The sequence below is a fragment of the Mus pahari genome, chromosome 8 (assembly GCF_900095145.1).
Source record: "Mus pahari chromosome 8, PAHARI_EIJ_v1.1, whole genome shotgun sequence".
NCBI lineage: Eukaryota > Metazoa > Chordata > Mammalia > Rodentia > Muridae > Mus > Mus pahari.
Window position 1 is genome coordinate 56083854 of NC_034597.1, and position 20615 is coordinate 56104468.

Genomic DNA, 20615 nt, shown 5'->3' on the forward strand with positions numbered 1-20615 from the left:
AAAAAAAAAAAAAAAAAAAAAAAAAAATCATGCAGAGGCTAACCCAGAGCGGAGAGGCAGGGGGCAGACAGCCATGGTTTGGGTTTTCAGGCTGCCCTCTGGGCATATGTGTGTTCAATTTGTCAAAATTCATTCAGCTGCTCACATACCACATGGACCCCTTTACCAACATATCTCGCTGTTGAATGAAAAGATTTTTATTACATAGCTGGGGTGCTGCCATATGGTTACCCCAGAGCTTCCAGTTGTTGTCAGCCTAGTCCAGCAGTCCAGGGAAAAGGCCACCAAACTACTCAGTCTCACCAACTCTGGCTTGGAACTGTGGTGGCAGCAGGCTGGGATGTAGTCACATGACAGGGACTGCTTTCACCATTTAATAGCGTAAGTAGACTTGGGGTATTTCTCGACACATGTACAGTGGTTAACCAAGAAAGCTGGTCTACAGAAAGCAGAATAGAGCCAGCACTTGGAGGGAAGTGGACAGCCCCATGAGAGAAGGGAAGCGCCTCTGAGACTGTCAACATTCAGTTCCTTCAGTTCCAGGACCTACCATCTCCCACCATCTGTCCCAGCTGTTGCGGCAGTGGGATGCAATGGCTTTAGTTATTACCAAGAAAACCTTTAAGTCATTTACATTAACAGGAAGAGCCTTGTGTTCTTAGCAGCCAAGCACACCTCGACTAAAGTCATTAACACACTTTCCTGAAAATGACTGAATGGTAGTTGCATGCTGACATGTCTCTGAGCACTTGTCAGGAGCCATCTGATTTCACACTCAACACAACACAGTCAACATGATGATTATTCCTACCTCCCAGATAAGGAAGCAGAAGCCCAGAAAGGTTAACTTTCATGTTCACATCTCATACCCCGTAAGTGGTCATGCCAGGTACTGAAGCCTCTAAGATGCCTGACATCTTAGTGATGAAGGTGGCAGCTAATGCACAGAAGGTGAACCGTGGCTGTATCTGTGGATCTGGCAAGTTGTTCAAGTGCAGAAAGTTTAAGAAAGGCTGGTTGAGAAGTCGATGAACATCTCTTTCCTTCACAAGGGACTAACAATTTGAGTTGGAGAAATGTGAAAGCACAAAATACAGCAGAAGCTTATGAAACAAAAAAAAATGGATACCAGGGGACTGGGTGGTAGTGCATGCCTTTAATCACAGCACTCTAGAGGCAGAGGCATGTGGGTATCTATGAGTTCGAGGCCAGCCTGGTAAGTTCCAAATGCCCAAGACTACACAGAGAAACACTGTCTTGAAACAAACAAACAAACAAACAAACAAAAACAAAAAACCCCAAAACTGGATGCTGAAGGGATGCCTCTTGTAAACGACCTGGGTTCATTTTCCAGGACCCACATGTCAGCTCACAGCCATCCATAGTTCCAGTTACAGAAGCTCCAATGCCCTCTTCTGGCCTCCCTGGGCAGCAGACAAGTACATGATGCATATACATACAAAGAGACAAAACACTCAAATAAGCCTAAAAATAAAAAATATTTCTAAGCCACAAAAGCTGTGTTCTTTCACCAGGAGAAGTATCCACAGAGCATCAAAAATGTTCACTTAGGGTGGAGTCCCTGCTGGTGACTTATTCTTCCCTAAATGGTGACTATCCAAGAGAATCCTGGATGTCAGTCCCATAGATGAGAAATAGATATCAGAAGGTCTCAAGTTTTAGGGAAGGAGGCATCTGTAGTCACTTCCCCCAAGGACAGCTGCCAGACCCACAAGCCACTCAACAAAGATGCCATCAGTGACCCTGCCAACCTTCAAAAAGTAAGATTCAGGAGTTGTCAGTGAGGTTAAGTCAGATAAGCGCTAGTTCTCTGTAATACTCAGATTTAAAAAAAAAAAAATGCTGAAAGCCACCCTGGCAGATCTTTCTCTATACATAGGTGACTGGGCAGTTTTGTGGCTTATAATTAGAACAATGCATAACAATTTCTAGATTAGGGCTCCAAGGTGACTCTTCTCTTGTCTGTCAGCACCAAAGAGTGAGAAGGTTGGCCTCCCAGCTCACGGGCAGCACCTCACCACACTGCTAAATGGCTCTCTCTCAAAACCCAAGCTTTGATGTTACCTTTTCTAAGTGGCTGGCTTTTGTCTGCCAAAATTGGTGGAACATTTGGAGTGGTGAGCAGATAATTTATGGCAAGAACATCAAGTTAACATCAGCTTCAAGCCAAAAGCACATTTTATTGTTTAAAGACAAAAACAAACCTATTTGTAGATTAGGGTGGGGCATGGCTAGTCAAACATGTAGCCAAGGAAAGTAGGAGGCCCTGGGTTTTGTCCTCAGCACTTCAAAACACACACACACACACACACACACACACACACACACGCCCCCAAACAAAAGCACTATTCTGTTAAGTCATTAATACCATGTCATAGTATTGCCTGTGACAGGAAAAGTAAGTTTTGCACTAGCTTCCTTCCAGGAGCCTTAGCCTAATTCAAGTCTGTTAACTACATTAAGACATCTAACCTGAATTAAATAAATAGCAGTCACAGTAGTGGGGCTGGACCTGTAGCTCAGTGGTAGACAGCTTGCCTAACACAGGCAAGACTAAGTTTTATCCCCAGCATCTCAAAAAAGGAAAAAAAAAATCACATCAGCTAATAGATATTAAAGTGCCACTGGATTTCTAAGCTTGACCCTGGGAACTCTGCCTGATGATAGCCTTCCCCCTAAAGCAAACACAAAGGCACTAAAAACTCATCCTAAGTGAAATCGTGAAGTAGCAAAGCTGTTCAGATAAAACATACCACAGCACTGTCCTTTTAAAGGACTTCATGTAATGAGAGCTATAACCAGAGGAAAGTAAAATTAGGCAGGGTGGTGACTGCACTCCAGTGTCACATTTGTATGCAGCTCCAAGCCTGTCCTTACACCAGGAAGTCACCCACAGACTTAAAAGTCAACTGCTTGATACCTTTCATCTACAAACCATCTTGTGGGGGAAAGGCCTTCCTTCCAGTTAGCAAACGGTCACAGAGGTTTGGTTTGGTTTCTTTTTGTTTTGTTTTGTTTTGTTTTGTTTTGTTTTGTTTTTTTGAGTCAGGCTTTCTCTGTGTAGCCCTGGCTGTCCTGGAACTCACTTTGTAGACCAGGCTGGCCTCGAACTCAGAAATCCGCCTGCCTCTGCCTCCCAAGTGCTGGAATTAAAGGCATGTGCCACCACTCTCGGTTTGGTTTTGTTTCTTAATTACATTTTTTTCACAGAATATATTCTGATCACATTTTTTCCCCTCTCCCAATTCTTACCAGATTCTGCCCACCTTCTCTCTCTTTAACAAACAACGGCAAAAAGGAAGCAAAACTCACACATGTGGGCACACGTGCTCACAAATGAAAGTGCACACATACACAAAAAACAAAAATATACAGCAAAAGATCAATAAGACAAAACATGTCCAAACAAAGCAATCTGAGACAAAAAGTCTACAACACTCCACTGAGTCATTTTGTGTTAGCCATCTACTGCCAGACATGTGGCCTGCCCTGAGGTGTGGTTAATTTACTCAGTGAGATTCCACTGAAGAAAACTAAGTTTTCCTTTACACATGAGTATCAATCAGTTGCAGATAGGTTCTTGGTTGGGGGTGGGAACTTGTTGGGACCTCTGCAGGCCCTATGCCTGCTACTATACTACACAGTCCTTGGAGTTCGTACGGGCATCAGTCCTGCTGTTTGGAGGACCGTCTCCTTGGTGTCCTCCATCCCGTCTGGCTCTAACAATCCTTCTGCCTCCTCTTCTTCATAGCTCCCTGAGCAGTGAGGGGAAGGCTGAATGAGGACATCCCATTTAGGACTGAATGCTCCAACACAGACATTCTTAAGGAACGGCAATGAAGTTGGACCTCGTGGCATATGCCTGTAATCCCCAGCACTTATGGGTAGAGGTAGGAGGATCAGAAATTCAAGGCTAGCCCCAGCTACATTTGCAAATTTGAGGCCAACACAACACCTTGACTCTAACAATCAGATGAATATATTAATAAATTTAGTTAAGTTTTATTTCTATGTATATATGTGTATGTGAGCATATGCCATTTATGGGCAGATGCCCAGGGGTGCCAGAGGAAGAATATAGGATGTCTGGAGTTGGAGTTACAGGTGGTTGAGAGGCACCTGATATGGGTGCTGGGAACTGAACTCAGGCCCTCTGCAAGAGCAGCAAGTACTCTTAACCACCAAGCATCTCTCCAGCCGTATCAGTGATTTTCTTAACCAATGTGGCTATAAAACTGAAGCTCAATGTGCAGTTTCCAAGAGTCATCACACTGTTCATGTCCAAAGATGGGGTGGGGACAAAAATCAATAGTTTCAACCACCCAGAATTTCCAAAAGAAAGAAAAATGTGAAGGTTTTTTAAAACAATTCATAGGGGCTTACAGCAACATTTTGTTAGAGAAAATTTCTATTTTCTTTAATATTACTAATATTAATTCTTAATCTCAGTGGTAGGAACATGATGATATAGGAGCCAAGTAACCACTAGAACAAATCAATCACCATTGCTCTCCCAACCAAACCATCAGCCACAAATATGGTCAAATTTTCATGGCTACATCTGGACCATACATAACCACAGTTTTACAAATTCTTCAGTTTGAGGAACAAAAATATAAGTATCCAAAATTCATCTCTAACAGAGAATGCTCTCTAGCTGAGAATGTTCTCTGACGTGCATAATTACATGCTATAGACATGCATAATTACATGTTATAGACATGCATAATTCCATCATGTTATTGAGAGCAGATTATCGCTAAGGTGATGAGGTGACCACTCACTCAGAAACAAAACCCTTGACAGAAATGATGCAATAAAGGCAGCAATACATCAATTTCATGTGATATGTACATATATATGGAAACTCTGTTAAAAGCCACACATGCACGTGTACTATTTATATGTATTATATATATCATGTGTTATATATATCATGTATTATATATATAATGGTGATGATGATGCATGTTGTCAATTTGACAGACTCTAGAGTCACCCGGAGAATGGGCATCTGAGCATGCCTGTGACTGGTTATCTTGGTTAAGTTTACTGTTACAGGAAGAGCCATCTGAATGTGAGCGTGGATCCTGGACTGCTGTAGGTAGAGAGAGGGGGCTGAGCAGAAACATGCAGGCATCCATCACTCCTGTTTCCTGACTGTGGATACAGTATTGGTTGCTGCATGCTTCCACTGTCTGGACCTTTCTGTACCTTGAACTGTGAGCTGAATAAGTCCTCTCACCATTAAGGTGCTTTTACCAGATGGTTGCAAGCTACTGTGGGTTCTGGGAACTGAATTTGGGTCCTCTGTAAGAGCAGCAAGTGCTCCTACCCACTGAGCCATCTCATCCAGCCCCTTTATTTAGTTGGTTTAAATAAAGTGATTGAAAGGATGTCTTTCCTCCTAAGATTATGCTGAGATTGTGTCCTTTTTCTTTAATGTCAAATTGTGCCTTCATGAAGTGACACTGCTGATTGAGGGCAACTACATCTTCTTTACTGGACAAAATGCTAAAACATTCCTGTTTTGGAATGCACCACTCAAGTTTTTAACACATGAATCCATAAAGTCTAGGAGTATGGTAACTACCAGTCTGCCCAATTACATCCTTCCTTGGCATTTGAAGGTATGTGGGGCACATAAAACTCATGCACACGTGCGTGCACATGTGCACGCACGTGCACACACACACACACAGCCTACACTACTGGAAACACTCCTTTGGTAGCTGACTTCTACAGTCCTCAGGGACCACCACACACTGCCATTTACACTCTAGTGTAGTCCCCTCTATACTGTAACCAAGGATTCCTGATGTGACTAATAGAAAGTCGAAAGTGGTAGTGTGTTAATCAGGTTGTGGTGATACAAGTCTTTAACCCAACACTAGGAAGGCAGAGGCAGATGGGTCTCTGAGTTCAAGGCCAGCCTAGACTATAGAGTGAGTTCCAGGACAGCCAAGGCTACACAAAGAGATCCTTTGTTTTTGTTTTTGTTTTTTTTAAGGTGATGGTATGCCATCTCCAAGATTTAGTGAGGTCTTTCAGCCCCCTCCCCCCACTTGGCTGTTCTTTCTTGTATCACTCAATTCATAAAACCTCAATATCAGAGGCTGGAATGATAACTCAGCAAGTAAAGGCACTTTGCCCAAGCCCAATGACTTGAGGTCAATCCCCAGGACTGACACAGTAGTAGTAGACAGCCAACTCCCACAAGTGCCTTCCAATCTACACACACACAGGGTGGCACGCACACACAGCATATACACAAATATAAAATGTTTTAAGAAAACAAAAAGATCTTACTTTGAGGCCAAAAGCATCTGCGGAGAGACCTCCGTGGAGAGGAATCAAGGCTTCCTCCTGGGAACCGGAGCTGATGGCCCAGCCCAAGTGCAGCCTGTAGATGTTATAAGCCTCATCAGAGACCCAAGCCACATCATTCCTGAGTCCCCAACCTTCTGAAAGTGTGAGATAATAAACACTGGCATTTTAAACCCCCAATCTTGGGGTCATCTGTTAGGGAGCAATGGAAAAATCACAGTAACTCCTTTATCCCAGCATCATCACCGCCAGAAGCTCCCGGCATGCTGTTCCCCATACTGGAGGAGAAGAGGGGGTCAGGAGGCTCATTTCCATTACCCAGGCTTCGGCTTGCTTAATCCCACTTCTTTGTCTTACGCTGCTTCTTCAATTTCTCCTGTTGACCTTTGTGCTCAGTAAATGAAATCTTCCATCTCCAGCAGCAAATCAGTTCCACGAGTTTGCAGGCTTTGTGAGAGCAGTCAACTGTGTAAACATGACATCTTGTGAAGGTTTAGAAATCTGGTACATTTCTGTTGACTGGCTCTCTGACCCCAGCTGTGACATCATCACTAGGCCCATATTTAGCTCTGCAGAGAAACAAACCCCTGTACACTTCACGAAGAAAACAGAAGGCGGCAGGCGTGATCTCTTTTAAATCCTGCCCATCCACCTTTACAGTTAGGTATAAGTACTAGAATAAAAATAATAGTATCACGGCCAGTGCCAGAATTCCTCTGAGGGATGCAAAGACATCTGTTTAGAGAACTACCATGGTATTGGTGCTCAGAGTGTGGATGGAAAGGAGACCATGGCCTAGAAGGAAAATTGAAAGGGAGATGGATAAAAGGGCATACTAGAAAGGTTCCACGGATGGATCCTGGAGGTAAGGGAGACAGAGCTCAGATAGCAGCGAGGAAGAGGTCGCAGCTTGGGTAAGAGTCCCAGTGCCGGCTGTTTAAAATAGCAACACCTATTTTTGGACTTCAAGTTATTTGTGTTGCTAAGGATATAAAATCGCCCACATCTTCATTAATATCTGTCACAAGCACACACATGCTATGTGTGAGGAACTTGGGAGAAAATCAAGGGAAAAGGGGAATGGAGGCTAGATGACTCAGTGGTTAAGAACACTACTGACTGCTCTTGTAGAGGACTCGGGTTCCATTCCCAGGGCCCACAAAGTGGCTCACAACCATCTGTAACTCCAGTTCCAGGGGATCTGGTGTTCCATCCTGGCCTGAGCACCAGGGATACATGTGGTATACAGATATACATGCAGGCAAAACACCCCCCCACATAAAAATCAATAGTTTTTACAATTTAAGAGAAAGGGGATGGGAGCTGAGTTGATAGCTGGGTCAGTGTGGAACCAAGGAATAAAAGTATCCACGAGTGAGGTACAGTGGGACACACACACAGGCAGAGAGGCAGAAGGACCTCTGCACGGACAGCCTGATCTACACAGCAAATCCCAGGCCTGAGAAAAGGGTTCACTATGCTGTAGCCAAGGATGTCCTCAGGGTCATTCCTCCTGCCTCCGCCTCCCATGGGCTGGGCCTGCAGGTGTGTGGCACCTCGCCTGGCCTCCCATTTCCACTGAGCCATCACCGCATTTTGCCCTGGAGAGGTGAACATAACTGTGATACCAGCAGTCAAATCTGTCTTTTCTGGACCCTTCCTCAGAGCTCTGGAGCCACATTGCCCACTAAGTATCTTATCCTGTTTTGCACAATCAGTTGTTCAAATCAACTTCATACAGATCTCCAACGAAACCCTTCTCTCCACCTGCCCAGGTCTTTCCCTTCTTCAGGTACCCAACCTCAGGTAGCACTGTCGCCACCCAGGCTGTAGCCCAAGGGGGAAACACGGGCTGTTACGTTCCTGTGGTCTTCATCCGCCACATCCATCTGGCTATCGGAGACTGACAAGGAAGCTTCTACAAACTAAAGTCACTGCTTCTTAACCCCGCTGGACTTCTGAGTGGGTCTGCATGTCACTGGTGTCATAAACTTACTATGACCGTTCCTGGCCAAGTAACTCACTGCTATTGCTTGAGGGTTTTGTGATAATTGAACAAGACATCATATACAAAATGGGTAGCACACAATAGGGAACCAAAAGCATTCCCCTGGACCACCCCTTTCCAGCCTTCACAAGTTGGTAGACTAGGATTTCTACCACACGGCTCATCTTGCCCTTCTTCCTCTTCTAAGCTACACGCGGTCCTGACATCCCATCTCATAAAACTTTTCCACACTGTGATTTTTCCTCCGTGTGACTCATCTGCACTTTGTTTTGTTTTCATTCTCCCATCCCCAGGTCTGCACAGTGCAGGCCGGCCTCAAACTCACTTCTCACCACAGGATCCTTCTACTTCCACCTCCTCCCAAGTGCTGGGGTCACACATGTACCACAGCCCGCTGTGGTTTTGCCTGTGGAATTAAGTCCCAATACTTAAGCATCGTAAGTGGTGACCTAACTGCCCTTCTGTGTTCCTGAGTCTAGTTAGTGCAAACCCTGAACTCCCTACAGGGCACTTCCTGTCTACAGTGGCTTCCAGTCTGCACATGCTGAGCCTCTGGTAGTCAGCTCCTGGCCCACAGAATCTTCTCCAGAATTGTGACCTAAGGGTACCTCCCTTTCACTCTATTGTTCAAAACACAAAAACTGAAATGAGAGGTGGGGGGGGGGGCTACAGGGAAGGGGGGAGAGAGAACAAGAGGAGATGGATAGAAGAGACGGAGAGGGGGGATAAGAGAGAGAAAGAATATGAATGAAAATGATTTTGGACATAGGCAAAGTTGTCAAAAACTGGTAAATCTGGTTAAGAGTAACCTCAAACTTACAAAAATAAAACAAAGTGCTATATAACTCTGAGAGCTTTTGTTAAGTTTAAAATTACTTCAAAAGACAAGATTAAAAATAAAAAGCATTATGCAATCCAGCCATAAGGAAACAATAACAAACCCAAGTTGAACATTTCCCCAAACTGACCTACATTCCCAGAATGCCAGTGTTCTGGAGAGGACAGGGAGGGGAAAGCAAGGGGGGGGGGAAGCAGAGCGGGGAGGGAGACCTGAAGGAGGTCAGGGGTGTGAAGTCAAAGTTGAACAGTGCAACGGGTGAACTTGAACTGCATCAGACTGACAAAAAGGTTCTGACGTGTATGACTGGCACAATGACGACATTTGAGGGCAGACTCCATTATTTAATTGCATGACAGCAGTTTGAATTTCCTGTGGTTAGGTATGAGATGTCATCATCGTCATGCTTAAGAAATGCATGCTACAGCCTGGGGTGCGGCTCAGTGGTACGGCAATTACCTAGGATGCTCAGGGCTCTGGATTCTCACCCATACACCACCATAAGTGAAAAGAGGAAGGAAAGAAGGGGGGGGATGGAGAAGGGAAGGGCACAGGGCAAAGACAGGCGTTTATGGGGAACTATTGACGACATTTAAGGGCAGAAGATTATATTTCAATGTATTATAGTATCTCTCCCCCCCCATGTGTGTGTGTGTGTGTGTTAGCATTAATGTGCTTTGTATCACCAAAGAAAAAGCATCCCTTGCTGTCTCCTGTGAAAGCTTCCCCTATCCACTGAGACAGACCACACCGCCTTGCAATGTCTATATAAATGTTGATGACCAACACTGAATACGACCCACAAAGATTTTCTGTGCTGGTGGGATCAATGACTACTGTTAAAATGCCCATTCTATTAAACCCCCAATCAAAATCAATGATAGTTTTCACAGAAATCCTTTAGTTCATAGGGAACCACAAGATCCTAAATAAATTACACCATCTGGGGCAAAAATAAACAGCCAGAGGCATTCCATTACCTGAATTTAAACCACACTGGAAATACAATGCCTCTCAGCTAGTTTTCTTTTTAATTTTCTTTTTAAACATTCTTTTAAATTTCATTTATTGTTGTTGTTGTTGTGGTGGTATTTTTTGTGAGAAAGGATCGCAGTATGTAGTCCTGACTGACCTGGAAATTGCTATGCAGATGTGGCCGACCTTGAACCTCAGACATCCATCTGCTTCTGCCTCCCCAGTGCTAGCTAGGACTAAAGGTTTGTGCCACATGCCTAGCTTGTTTGTCTTTTTATAAAGTTTTTATTCCATGTCATACGTTCCTTATAGAGTTTGCTTCTATTGCCAGGAGTAGTCATCTCTCTATTCATTCTGCTGGTCATGTATTTTGCTGTGCAAAAACTTTTAAAATCTAATATAATTGTGTGTGTGTGTGTGTGTGTGTGTGTGTGTGTGTGTGGTGTGTTGTCTTTTGTAATTTGGGTCATATCCCAAACTTAAATTCCCAAGCCAATGTCAAGAATCCTGTATTTCTTCTGTCTTTCACCCTGTATTCTCTTCTACTAGTTTTAAACATCAAAGTCTTATATTTAAGTCTTACTCCATTTGGTTGGTTGGTTTTCGTTTTTTAGAGACAGGCTTTCATTGTGTTACTGCTCTGGCTGTCCTGGGACTCACTCTATAGACTAGGTTGGCCTTGAACTCACAGAGATCTACCTGCCTCGGCCTCCCGGGTGCTGGGATTAAAGGTGTGCACCACCACTGCCCAGCTGAAGAGCTTTTTGTGTATGGTGTGATGTGTCCAGTTTCATTCTCGTGCACGTGGACTTCAGTCTTTGCCAGCCATGAATAGACGTCCCTCCTTTCCTCCTGTGTGAGCTCATTATTTTGGTTTAGTTGTCCATAAATGTGTGGATTTATTTCTGCATCTTCTGTATTGTTCCATTGGTCTTTTGTGTTTTTATGTCAGTACTCTGCTGGAGAGATGGCTCGGTGGTTAAAAGCACTGGTTGCTCTTCCAAAGGATGCCGGTTCAATTCCCAGCACCCATATGGCAGCTTACACGCCTGTCTGTAACTCCAGTTCCAGGGGATCTGATGCCCTCACACAGGCATATTTTGCTTGTTTGTTGTTTATGGAGGATCTGGGGAATCAAACCTAGAACATAGCACATTCTAGGCAAGAGTTCTCCCACTAAACTATGTCCCCAATCCAGTCACTCTTTTAAAAAACTGTACATGCATGAGTTCCTTCATGTATGTATGTGATTCATATGCATGCAGTGCCTGGGGAGGCCAGAAGAGGGTGCTGGGTACATTAGAACTAGAGTTAGAGGTGGTTGTAAGCCACCAGTATGTGCTGGGACTGGAACCCTGGTCCTTTGCCAAAGCACTGTGCCATCACTCCAACTACCAAAATGTAAAGCCTGTAGCTAGCTCTTCAAAACATAAAAAGGAAATTGGTGCTGTGGTCTCTACGCTGCTGTAAATGTTTTTAATCTTATTATAAAATGCCCCAGGTTGGGTTGTTAGAATTGATTTTTCTCTTATCTCTTTAGACCTAAGGATTCTGGAGGCAAGACTCTAAGTTGTCTTCTGGGATGGAACAGCAGGCACAGAGTCTAACCCAGGACAGTTTTAATTGCTGCTATGATGTTACTAGTGAAATTTATGCTATAATCTGGGCTCCCATGAAACACAGCTGGATATTCTTGAGATGAGAACTGGTGCAGAAAATGAACCCTTGGTTGAACTTAGCATGGCGCTGTCATCAATGTAATCAATGTGTGCCTCTGTCTCTCATGGAACCTCGGGTGAGCAACGTTTGAATGGCCACAGCTTGTTCCAGGTAGATATGCAGAGAGGCAGCGAGAATGTGTGAAAGCTCCTGCCTCTATCTGAGCCTCTGTTATTTGCATCTGCTGGTACCACTGCAGGAGATGATCCCAAGATAAAACCCCTCCAGAGAACCTGGGTTCAAGTCCCAGCACCCACATGGTGGCTCACAATTTCCTTCTGTAACTCCAGTCCCAGGGGATCCAGTGCCCCCTTCTGGCCTCAGAGGGTGAACAGAATACATTCAGCCAAAGCACCCAGACCACATAAAATTTAAAAAGAAATATTTTTAAAGCCCTGTGATCAACCCTCAGAGAGAGAGAGAGAGAGAGAGAGAGAGAGAGAGAGAGAGAGAGAGAGAGAGAGAGATTGGCCCTCTGAAGAATACAGAGATGCCATCTGTGTTCTTCCCCTTTCCCTTGCTTGTTGACATTGGGAAATCTATAACCTTCCTTTTCTCTGTAACATCTGCCCTTCACTCTGCCCATGCTATGTTGCAGTTTGGAGTAGAACTACTCAGAGGTCCTATGAAGAGTTTAGTTCCTAGTGCCCATATAGGGCCTCTCACAATCACCTGTAACTCCATTTTTAGCATATCCCAAACCCTCTCCTGGCCTCCAAGGGCACCCACTCATGCACATGTGGCATACAGATGCATACGCATAATAAAAATAAAAATAAACCTTGAAAGACAAGAGTGTGCTTGTGGGAGGCCCTTAAGTCACTGGGGTAATGTCCATGAAGCAAACTGTACAGTCCAGGTCCCTTCCTCCCTCTTCTATGGCTGTTTGGTCATGAGGTGGGCAGCCTGCTCCTTACAGTACCCTCCAGAGGCCTAAGCTATGTAGCTCTACCTGGTCATGGGCTAGAACTGTAAAAACTGTGAACCAAAATAAAAATGTCCTCCTTCTAAGTTACTTATCTCGGGCATTTCATCACAGTAACAGAAAGTCCAGGGCCACACTGGCCAAGGGATTCCTATTCCTCACTACCATCTCTGTAAGTGACAATACTCGGTACATGGTCACATCATACTTGGGGCCCAAGCCCCTCTGACTTCCTCTTGGGAAGGTACCTGCCCCATAGGTCACATGCACACCTTGCTTGGCACAGGGTCAGGTCAAGCAGTCTCCAGATTCCTGTCCAAGGGAAATGCTCAGCTCCTGGAGAAAGAAACTAGCCCCCCTCCCTCCAGGATAGACAGCTTAAGCAGCAACGAGATATTTCCCAGCCACAGGATCTGCTTCAGTCGCAGGAGTCCTGAAGGATCCCACCCCCTAGACCCTTGGCGGTGTTTATGGAATTCACAGTGCTTGCTCTTACAAGCCCTCCAGAGGTTTCTATTATCTTGAACTCAAGAGTGTATGGAACACCGACATTCAGCCGCTCATCTATTCTCAGGGTTGTTTTTGCTCTGTGAGGACACAAAGTGGTTTTTGAAGCGCCTCTTGTTTGTCAGAGGGTTCTGCAGCTATGAGGGAGCAGGCTTTTGGTGAGCAGAGGAGAGAGAGCTGTGCCTTTGTGTTTTCCTGTGATTGCTCTGCCAGAGAGTGACATCCCGGGGGAGCTGTCTAACAGCAGACAGCACTGCTAACAGGAAGCGGGCAGCAACATGGTTTTTAACAATAATGATCAAACATTCTTTGAATTTCCCCCTTTATCCTTGAAATGCCTCGTGTTGCCTCGGATCTATTCATCGCCGCTTATTCATCTGACTCGAGTCATCTCTGCAGATCTGTACACAGAAGTCACGGGGCTCTGAGGACATCGCTGGAGACAAAAAGCTCGGAGGCTCCGAGGGAGGGCCAGGAAGATAAACAGTCACTCCAAAGACCGAGGAGCTCTTTAAAAACCAATAAAGGACGAAGAACCACGAAAACATCTCCAAAGGGCCCTCGGGTTCTGAAGATGACCCCTACAACTTCTAAACATTTTTTATCCTGCTATCTCTGACTTCTCCATGCTCTTTGGTCCGCTCCTCTTATCCTCTGGCATGAATTTCCTCCATTAATTATCCATCCTCCCCGTGGGATGTTCTACATCTCCTGTCTCCACTGCTTCCTCCGCCTTCGCCATCCCCAGAAACACGCCCTAGGGTGCCCTGTTTCTTAGAGGCCCTTTCCCATGCTGCCTGAGCATGGACTGAAGACCAGCAGCTTCAACACCATCTTGAATTTAGAAATCCAAATTTCGGTGGTTAGGACTGGACCTGCATTCTAGAACCAGATGTGGTGGCCCTGGAATCCCAGCACTCATGAGGCAGAGACAGAAGGATCACCCCTGAGTCTGAAGTCACCAGGGCTTTCCAGTGCTGTTATAAATAAGGCTGCAGTGAGGTAACCCAATCACAAAAGAACACACACGATATGCATTCACTGGTAAGCGGATATTAGCCCAGAAACTTAGAATATCCAAGACACAATTTGCAACACACATGAAACTCAAGAAGAAGGAAGACCAAAGTGTGGATACTTTACTCCTTCTTAGAATGGGGAACAAAATACCCATGGAAGGAGTTACAGAGACAAAGTTCGATGCTGAGATGGAAAGAAGAGACTGCCCCACCAGGGGATCCATCCCATATACAACCACCAAACCCAGACACTATTGCATACACCAGCATGATTTTGCTGACAGAACCCTGACATAGCTCTCTCTTGTGAGGCTATGCCAATGCCTGGCAAATACAGAAGTGGATGCTCACAGTTCTCTATTGGATGGAACACAGGGCCCCCAATGCAGGAGCTAGAGAAAGTACCCAAGGAGCTAAAGGGGTCTGCAACCCTATAGGTGAAACAATATGAACTAACCAGTAACCCCAGAGCTGTGTCTCTAGCTGCATATGTAGCAGGGATGGCCTAGTCAGCCATCAATGGGAGGAGAGGCCCTTGGTATTGTGAAGATCATATGCCCCAATACAGGGGAATGCCAGGGCCAGGAAACAGGAGTGGGTAGGTTGGGAAGCAGGGCAGGGGAGAGTATAGGGGGCTTTGGGGATAGCATTTGAAATATAAATGAAGAAAATATCTAATAAAAAATGCCTTAAAAAAAAAGACCTTGTCTCAGAAGAGTGAGGGGTGTCAGGCTGGAGGCAGAAGGTGAGTGGGAGACCCATGGCCCAGCAGTTGAAGCGCTTACTGGGCAAGGATTAGGATCTGAGTTCCAAACCCCAGCCCCCACATGACAATGAAACATGGGGGGAGCAGAAGCCTGAAGCCCAGTGCTAAGACACACAGAGAGAACATTCTAGGGGCTCACAGGTCAGCCTGTCCAGCTGAAACAAGTAAGCTCCAGGTTCAGTGAGAGACAAACCCAACAAATCAAGGTAGAGAGCAATAGAGGAAGACACCATCAACCTCTGGCCTCTCTATGCACATGCGTGGGCCCCAGCAGCCTACCCAAGCTTCCCCACCCCCAGTCTGCAGTCTAACAGACGCCTGGGTGATATGTGAGCTCCCTAGAGACTGGAAATCACTGCTGACTCCAGTTGTTCCTCTCTCCAGTGGATTATCTTCCTCTGTCCGTTCACTAAACCATCCTCTAGGGCTCCGACCTGGGCCTCAGGTTTCCTTCCGTGTGTTCTTTTCTCTAAGTGAACTTAGTCACCAAATTCCAGGCTAGTGTTTGTTTTCATATACATGAGTCAACACCAGGTATTCTCAAGTGTGGGTCTCCAAGTCTGGCCTTTGTTCTGAGCCCCTGGGATATCCGGTTGCTTTCTGGATCTTTCTAGCAAAATATTACATGGCTTTCTAAACTCTGCTTGTCTGAAATGAACTCAACACCTCCTAACCCACTCTGCATCTGTGATGACAGTCTGGGCTACATGATGTGGTTCTGGCAGCCACCTAGTCCCTGCCATCCCAGGAGCCAGTCACTCCCACCATTTAGGAGTTTGGAAAGCCACAGCCTGAAACTTCTGCTCTGAAGCCCGATTCTCAGATGAGAGCCGTCCCTGGTCTTTTTAGGGATGTGGGACTCCCTCACAAACTTGTTTCTCACAGTCTTTGTAAAAGATCAATCTTTTTAGACAGCCCCAGTGTGGGTGAGCCAGTCCAAGCCTGCTCTTAGACCCAGGTCTCCCTAAGCCTCTGATTCCCTTCCTCCACATTAAATCAAGACACATCTGTCACTTCCCATCTGCTGGGGTGAACCCTTCAGCCAAACAAGCCAAAGCCCCTCTTCTGGCTCTCTCAGCCGTAACATGAAATGAGGACCTTTCACTTACTAAACCCAAGCCATCAAGCCCAACCTGATCCAACTTTATCTTCCTCTCTCCATCACCCCATCACTCCAAACCCTGGGAGTCTGCTCTCACACAAGTTCTCAGAGTCTCTTCTGCCTGTGTAAATTACAGAATCCCATAGCTCTTGAAACACTGTGGATGATCTATAGTCACAGGTTAAACCATGTGTGGTATGAGACTATCCTCTGAGCCAAACTGCTGCCATCCTAAGGAGCGTGGCTCTGCCTGCTCACCAGAGGTCATCAGTTAGGTTTGCTGAGACAGGTGCAGGGTGGGTGCAGGGCGGGGTCAGCCACACCCCCCACCCCAGCTATATGCAATTCCTCCCTAATTGCACATGATCTCCGGATCACTGGGAAGGAGCTAGAGGATATAGGTGAGGAAGGGTGAGGTGATGGGACTCTAGCCACACAGTTATGGGAGAACCATCATGCATGCTGGGTACAGACCTTCCATTGCGGCTGCTGTAGGGTCTTCACATGCTCCTGTCTGTCCCCTCATCCACAGCCCTGTAAGTAAGCTTAATAAACTCGCTAGTCATCCAGAGCAAACCTAGGTGGAATTTCATACTGGTTTATCATTAGGATCCAAAGAGAGTGGGTAAGCATTGTTTACATCACACCAAAGGAAGGGATTTTAGAAACACCCTCTGATGGCTTGTATCTGCTTATCCCAGGAGGAGGCACTATTAGGAGGGGTGCTGTTGTTGGAGTGGGTGTGTCACTGTGAGTGTGGGTTTTAATACCCTAGTCCTAGCTGCCTGGAAGTCAGTTTTCTCTTAACAGCCTTCTGATGAAGATGTAGAACTCACAGCTCTGCCTGCACCATGCCTGCCTGGATGCTGCCATGCTCCCACCTTGATGATAATGGACTGAATCTCTGAACCTGTAAGCCAGCCCCAATTAAATGTTGTCCTTTATAAGAGATGCCTTGGTCATGGTGTCTGTTCATAGCAGTAAAACCCTAACTAAGACACACCTTGTATCTCACTTTCTGGGCCTGCTGAGATCTGGGTCCAGTGGTTAGCAGCAAAGAGGGCTTGTGTGGTGGCAGCACCTCGGGGGATCTGCATTGCCAGTAACTGGTTCAGTGGAGACCATGACAATTTCTTTGGGCAACACGGGGTTAATCTCCAAGATGTAAAAACCCTGCAGTGAGAGTAGAGAGGCCATTTCTGCCTGAGCAAAGGGGTCAAGTCCACTGAGGGTGAAAAACGACTTCTTCCACGGTAAAGAAAGCATCAGAATATAGGGTTCTATGTCCACTCCAACTTCCAGATCTCATTCTGTCCCAGTAACTGTTCTCACTTTAATAATAGACAGCAAGTCAATTTATAATGTAATCTGGCCAGTTGCAGAGGTTCTATATTCAGTTGTCATCTTAGGCAACAAAGGATACTTCCTCTTCAAGGTGCACATGGAAAGTCCTAGGTCTTGTAAGTGCTGGAACTGGGAATTGAATCCCTGAGCCCATGTTTTTCCAACATCAGGACCAACGGACAATCATGATTATGTTATAGATACTTGGTTCCTTTGCTGTGTGTGTGTGTGTGTATATGTGTGTGTGTGTGTGTGATATGTAGATGAGATATTTCTTGTACATGAGTGCACATGAAGGTCAGAGGTTGACTGGATATTTTCTCTAGACGTACATTCATTCATTCAATCAACTCAAGAGTGAATGGAAGGGCTGAGAAGAACCACCTTTAGCCTTACTTGGACACTGGTTCTTTGTTGCCTTGAGGCTCAGATGGAAATCTTGGCTGTTCTGAGCCTTGAGCCTGCCAGCTTTCTAACTGGAATAGATACTGCTCTCCTAGGCCTCCAGCAGGACAACTGCAGGCCTCTGGGCCTCTCAGCTCCCCCTTACCACATGAGCCAGTCCCTTAGAATCCCTCTGCTTATTGTCTGTTTCACTGTACAGCACGTGCATATGTGCTCAGTGTGTATGTGTATATATCTTCTCTTTCTCTGAAGAAGCCTAACAAGGAGCAAACATTCTCCTCTAAACGCTCTGAATTCTGCCTTAACTGTCATATCACTAAGAGCCGGCACCACTGCTAGGGACCTCCTCCCAAGACACTTTGGAGGACATCTTGTCTGTAACTTGGGATCTCCAACAAAGAGATCCTGATTCTATGACTCAAGGTTGACATCAGCTCTCTTATGCCATTAGCCCTGGAAGTTAGGGTTGAGATGTGCTAGGAGTGTGTGTGCTCACCGAGACACCTGGCATCACTTGGGTAACAATGTCCTCTGCTGTTTTCTGAAAGTCGAGAGGTTGAGAGACAACATGTACTCCCCCCATAAACTGCTAAACATCCCATCTTCTTACTTTAAGATTTATTGATTTATCTGTATGAAAGTTTTGTTGCATGTATGTCTATGTACCATGTGCATGCAGAAACCCATGGAGGCCAAAGCTCCTGGAACTGAAGTTAAAGGTGTTTTTTGAACTGCCATGTGGGTGGCTGGGAATTGATGTTGGGTTCTCTGAAGATCAACTAGTGTTCTGAACTGCTGAGCTATCTCTCTAGCGGCGCTGACCTTGGCGTTGACGGTTCTGTGTGAGTAACTATAAAAGAGATAGCACTTTCTCCTCTCCATCTTCCCCTAACACACACACACTCCTTCTCAAACTGCCGAGAGCTCTTAGACACACTTCAGACACTGAAAAGGCTATGGGGGGCCCACCCATTAACAAGATTGACAGTGTTAATGCAGATGATAGCTTTTAAAAAAAAAATCATTTGATTGGCAAGAAAGACCAGATAAGCTGTGTAGCTAACACTTTATGTTAAGTACTCAAATAGGGAGGGAGCTGCTACAGTAATTATGCCATTAAAAAAGAGTGTTCCAGGAGGGGCTTGCAAGGGGAGGACTGGGAAGAGAGGAGGAGGCTGCGATTGGGATGTGAAGTGAATGAATGAATAAATAAATAAATAAATAAATAAGGCCAAAAAAAGTGTCCCAGGGTCAGTGAGACAGCTCAGAAAGTAAAGGCATTTCCCAGCCAAGCCTAAGGACCAGAGTTCAATCCCCAGAGCCCATACTTGAAGGAGAGAACCAACTCCTGAAAGTGGTTCTTGGATCTCAACACATATATTCCTGCAGACACATCCTCTAAGAGTGTTCCCAGGGCCAGAGAGATGGCTCAGCAATTAGGAGAGCTACCTGCTCTTCCAAAGGACCCAAGTTCAGAGGCCAGCACCCACATGGCAGCTCACAAACACCTTTAACTACAGTTCCAGGAGATCCAACACCCTCTCTTCTGGCCTCTAAAGGTACCAGCATTTACATGCACACACACACACATAAGCACACATGCATATGCATAATTAAAAACTAAAATAAATATTTTTAAAGTGTTCCCAAAAGCTAAGAACACTATCAGATAGCATCTGAGACCTGTAGCTGAGATGTCTCTGCTTTGATGTAACCCCTCTGTCTGCTGGCTCCATTAATATGGGTTGAAAGGGCCTTGTGTGGCGGTCTAAATAAGAACAGCCCCTATAGAGTCATGTGTTCGAAGCTTGGTCCAAAAGGAGTGGCACTATTAGGAGGTGTGGCCTTGTTGGAGGAGGTGTGGCCTTGTTGGAGGAGGTGTGGCCTTGTTGGAGGAGGTGTGGCCTTGTTAGAGGAGGTGTGGCCTTGATGGAGGAGGTGTGGCCGTGTTGGAGGAGGTGTGGCCTTGTTGGAGGAAGTCTGTCACTGTGGGGAGGAGCACTGAGGTCTCAGAAGCTCACACCAGTTCTCTCCCGGCTGCCTGTGGAACTGGATGTAGAGCTCTCAGCTCCTTCTCCAGCACCACGTCTGCCTGCACGCCCGCTGCCATGCTTCTCAGCATGATGATAATGAACTAAATCTCTGAGACTGTAAGTCAAGCCCCAAGTAAATGCTTTCTTTTATTAAGAGTTGCTATGGTCATGGTGTCTCTTCAAAGCAATAGAAACCCTAAGATTCCTTGATTGATCATTTTCTTTTCTTTTGTGACTATAAAAAGATCATGTAAGCACACACACACACACACACACACACACACAGGGGATTCCAATGGGCTTGAAGCTATCACTACTGCAATAAATTTAGGGTACGTTTCTTCCAGTATAGTGTCTACTAAAAAGGCACCAGCATTCTTTTCTAAGAAAAAGAGGTACCTCAGAGGGGCTCAGAGATCCTGCTTCTATGGAAAAGAATAGGACTAGACTATTGGCTACTGAGAGCTACTAAACACTCACTGATCCACCAAGCCTAATAAGTGTGTGTGTGTGTGTGTGTGTGTGTGTGTGTGTGTGAGGGGGGGAGAGGCTCGGGGGAGAAAGATTGAGATTGCAGGGCTACATTGAGTTAGCTTCAGGAAATCAAGGAGGAGTGTGTTAGAATA

At 45.6% G+C, this 20615-nt stretch overlaps 1 protein-coding gene across 2 annotated transcripts in view; it reads right to left on the reverse strand.

Annotated features, from left to right (window-relative positions):
• The window catches only part of Extl3 (exostosin like glycosyltransferase 3), an 89839-nt gene that overhangs the window by 50297 nt on the left and 18927 nt on the right, over window positions 1-20615 (reverse strand). The window contains exons 2-3 of one of the 2 annotated variants that reach the window (XM_029541542.1): window positions 6667-6813; window positions 6331-6424 (exon numbers count right to left, since the gene is read on the reverse strand). The exons of the other annotated variant lie outside the window; for it this stretch is intronic. The gene's annotated coding sequence lies outside the window, so the exon portion shown is untranslated. The remainder of the gene's footprint in view (window positions 1-6330; window positions 6425-6666; window positions 6814-20615) is intronic. 2 annotated transcript variants of the gene reach the window in all.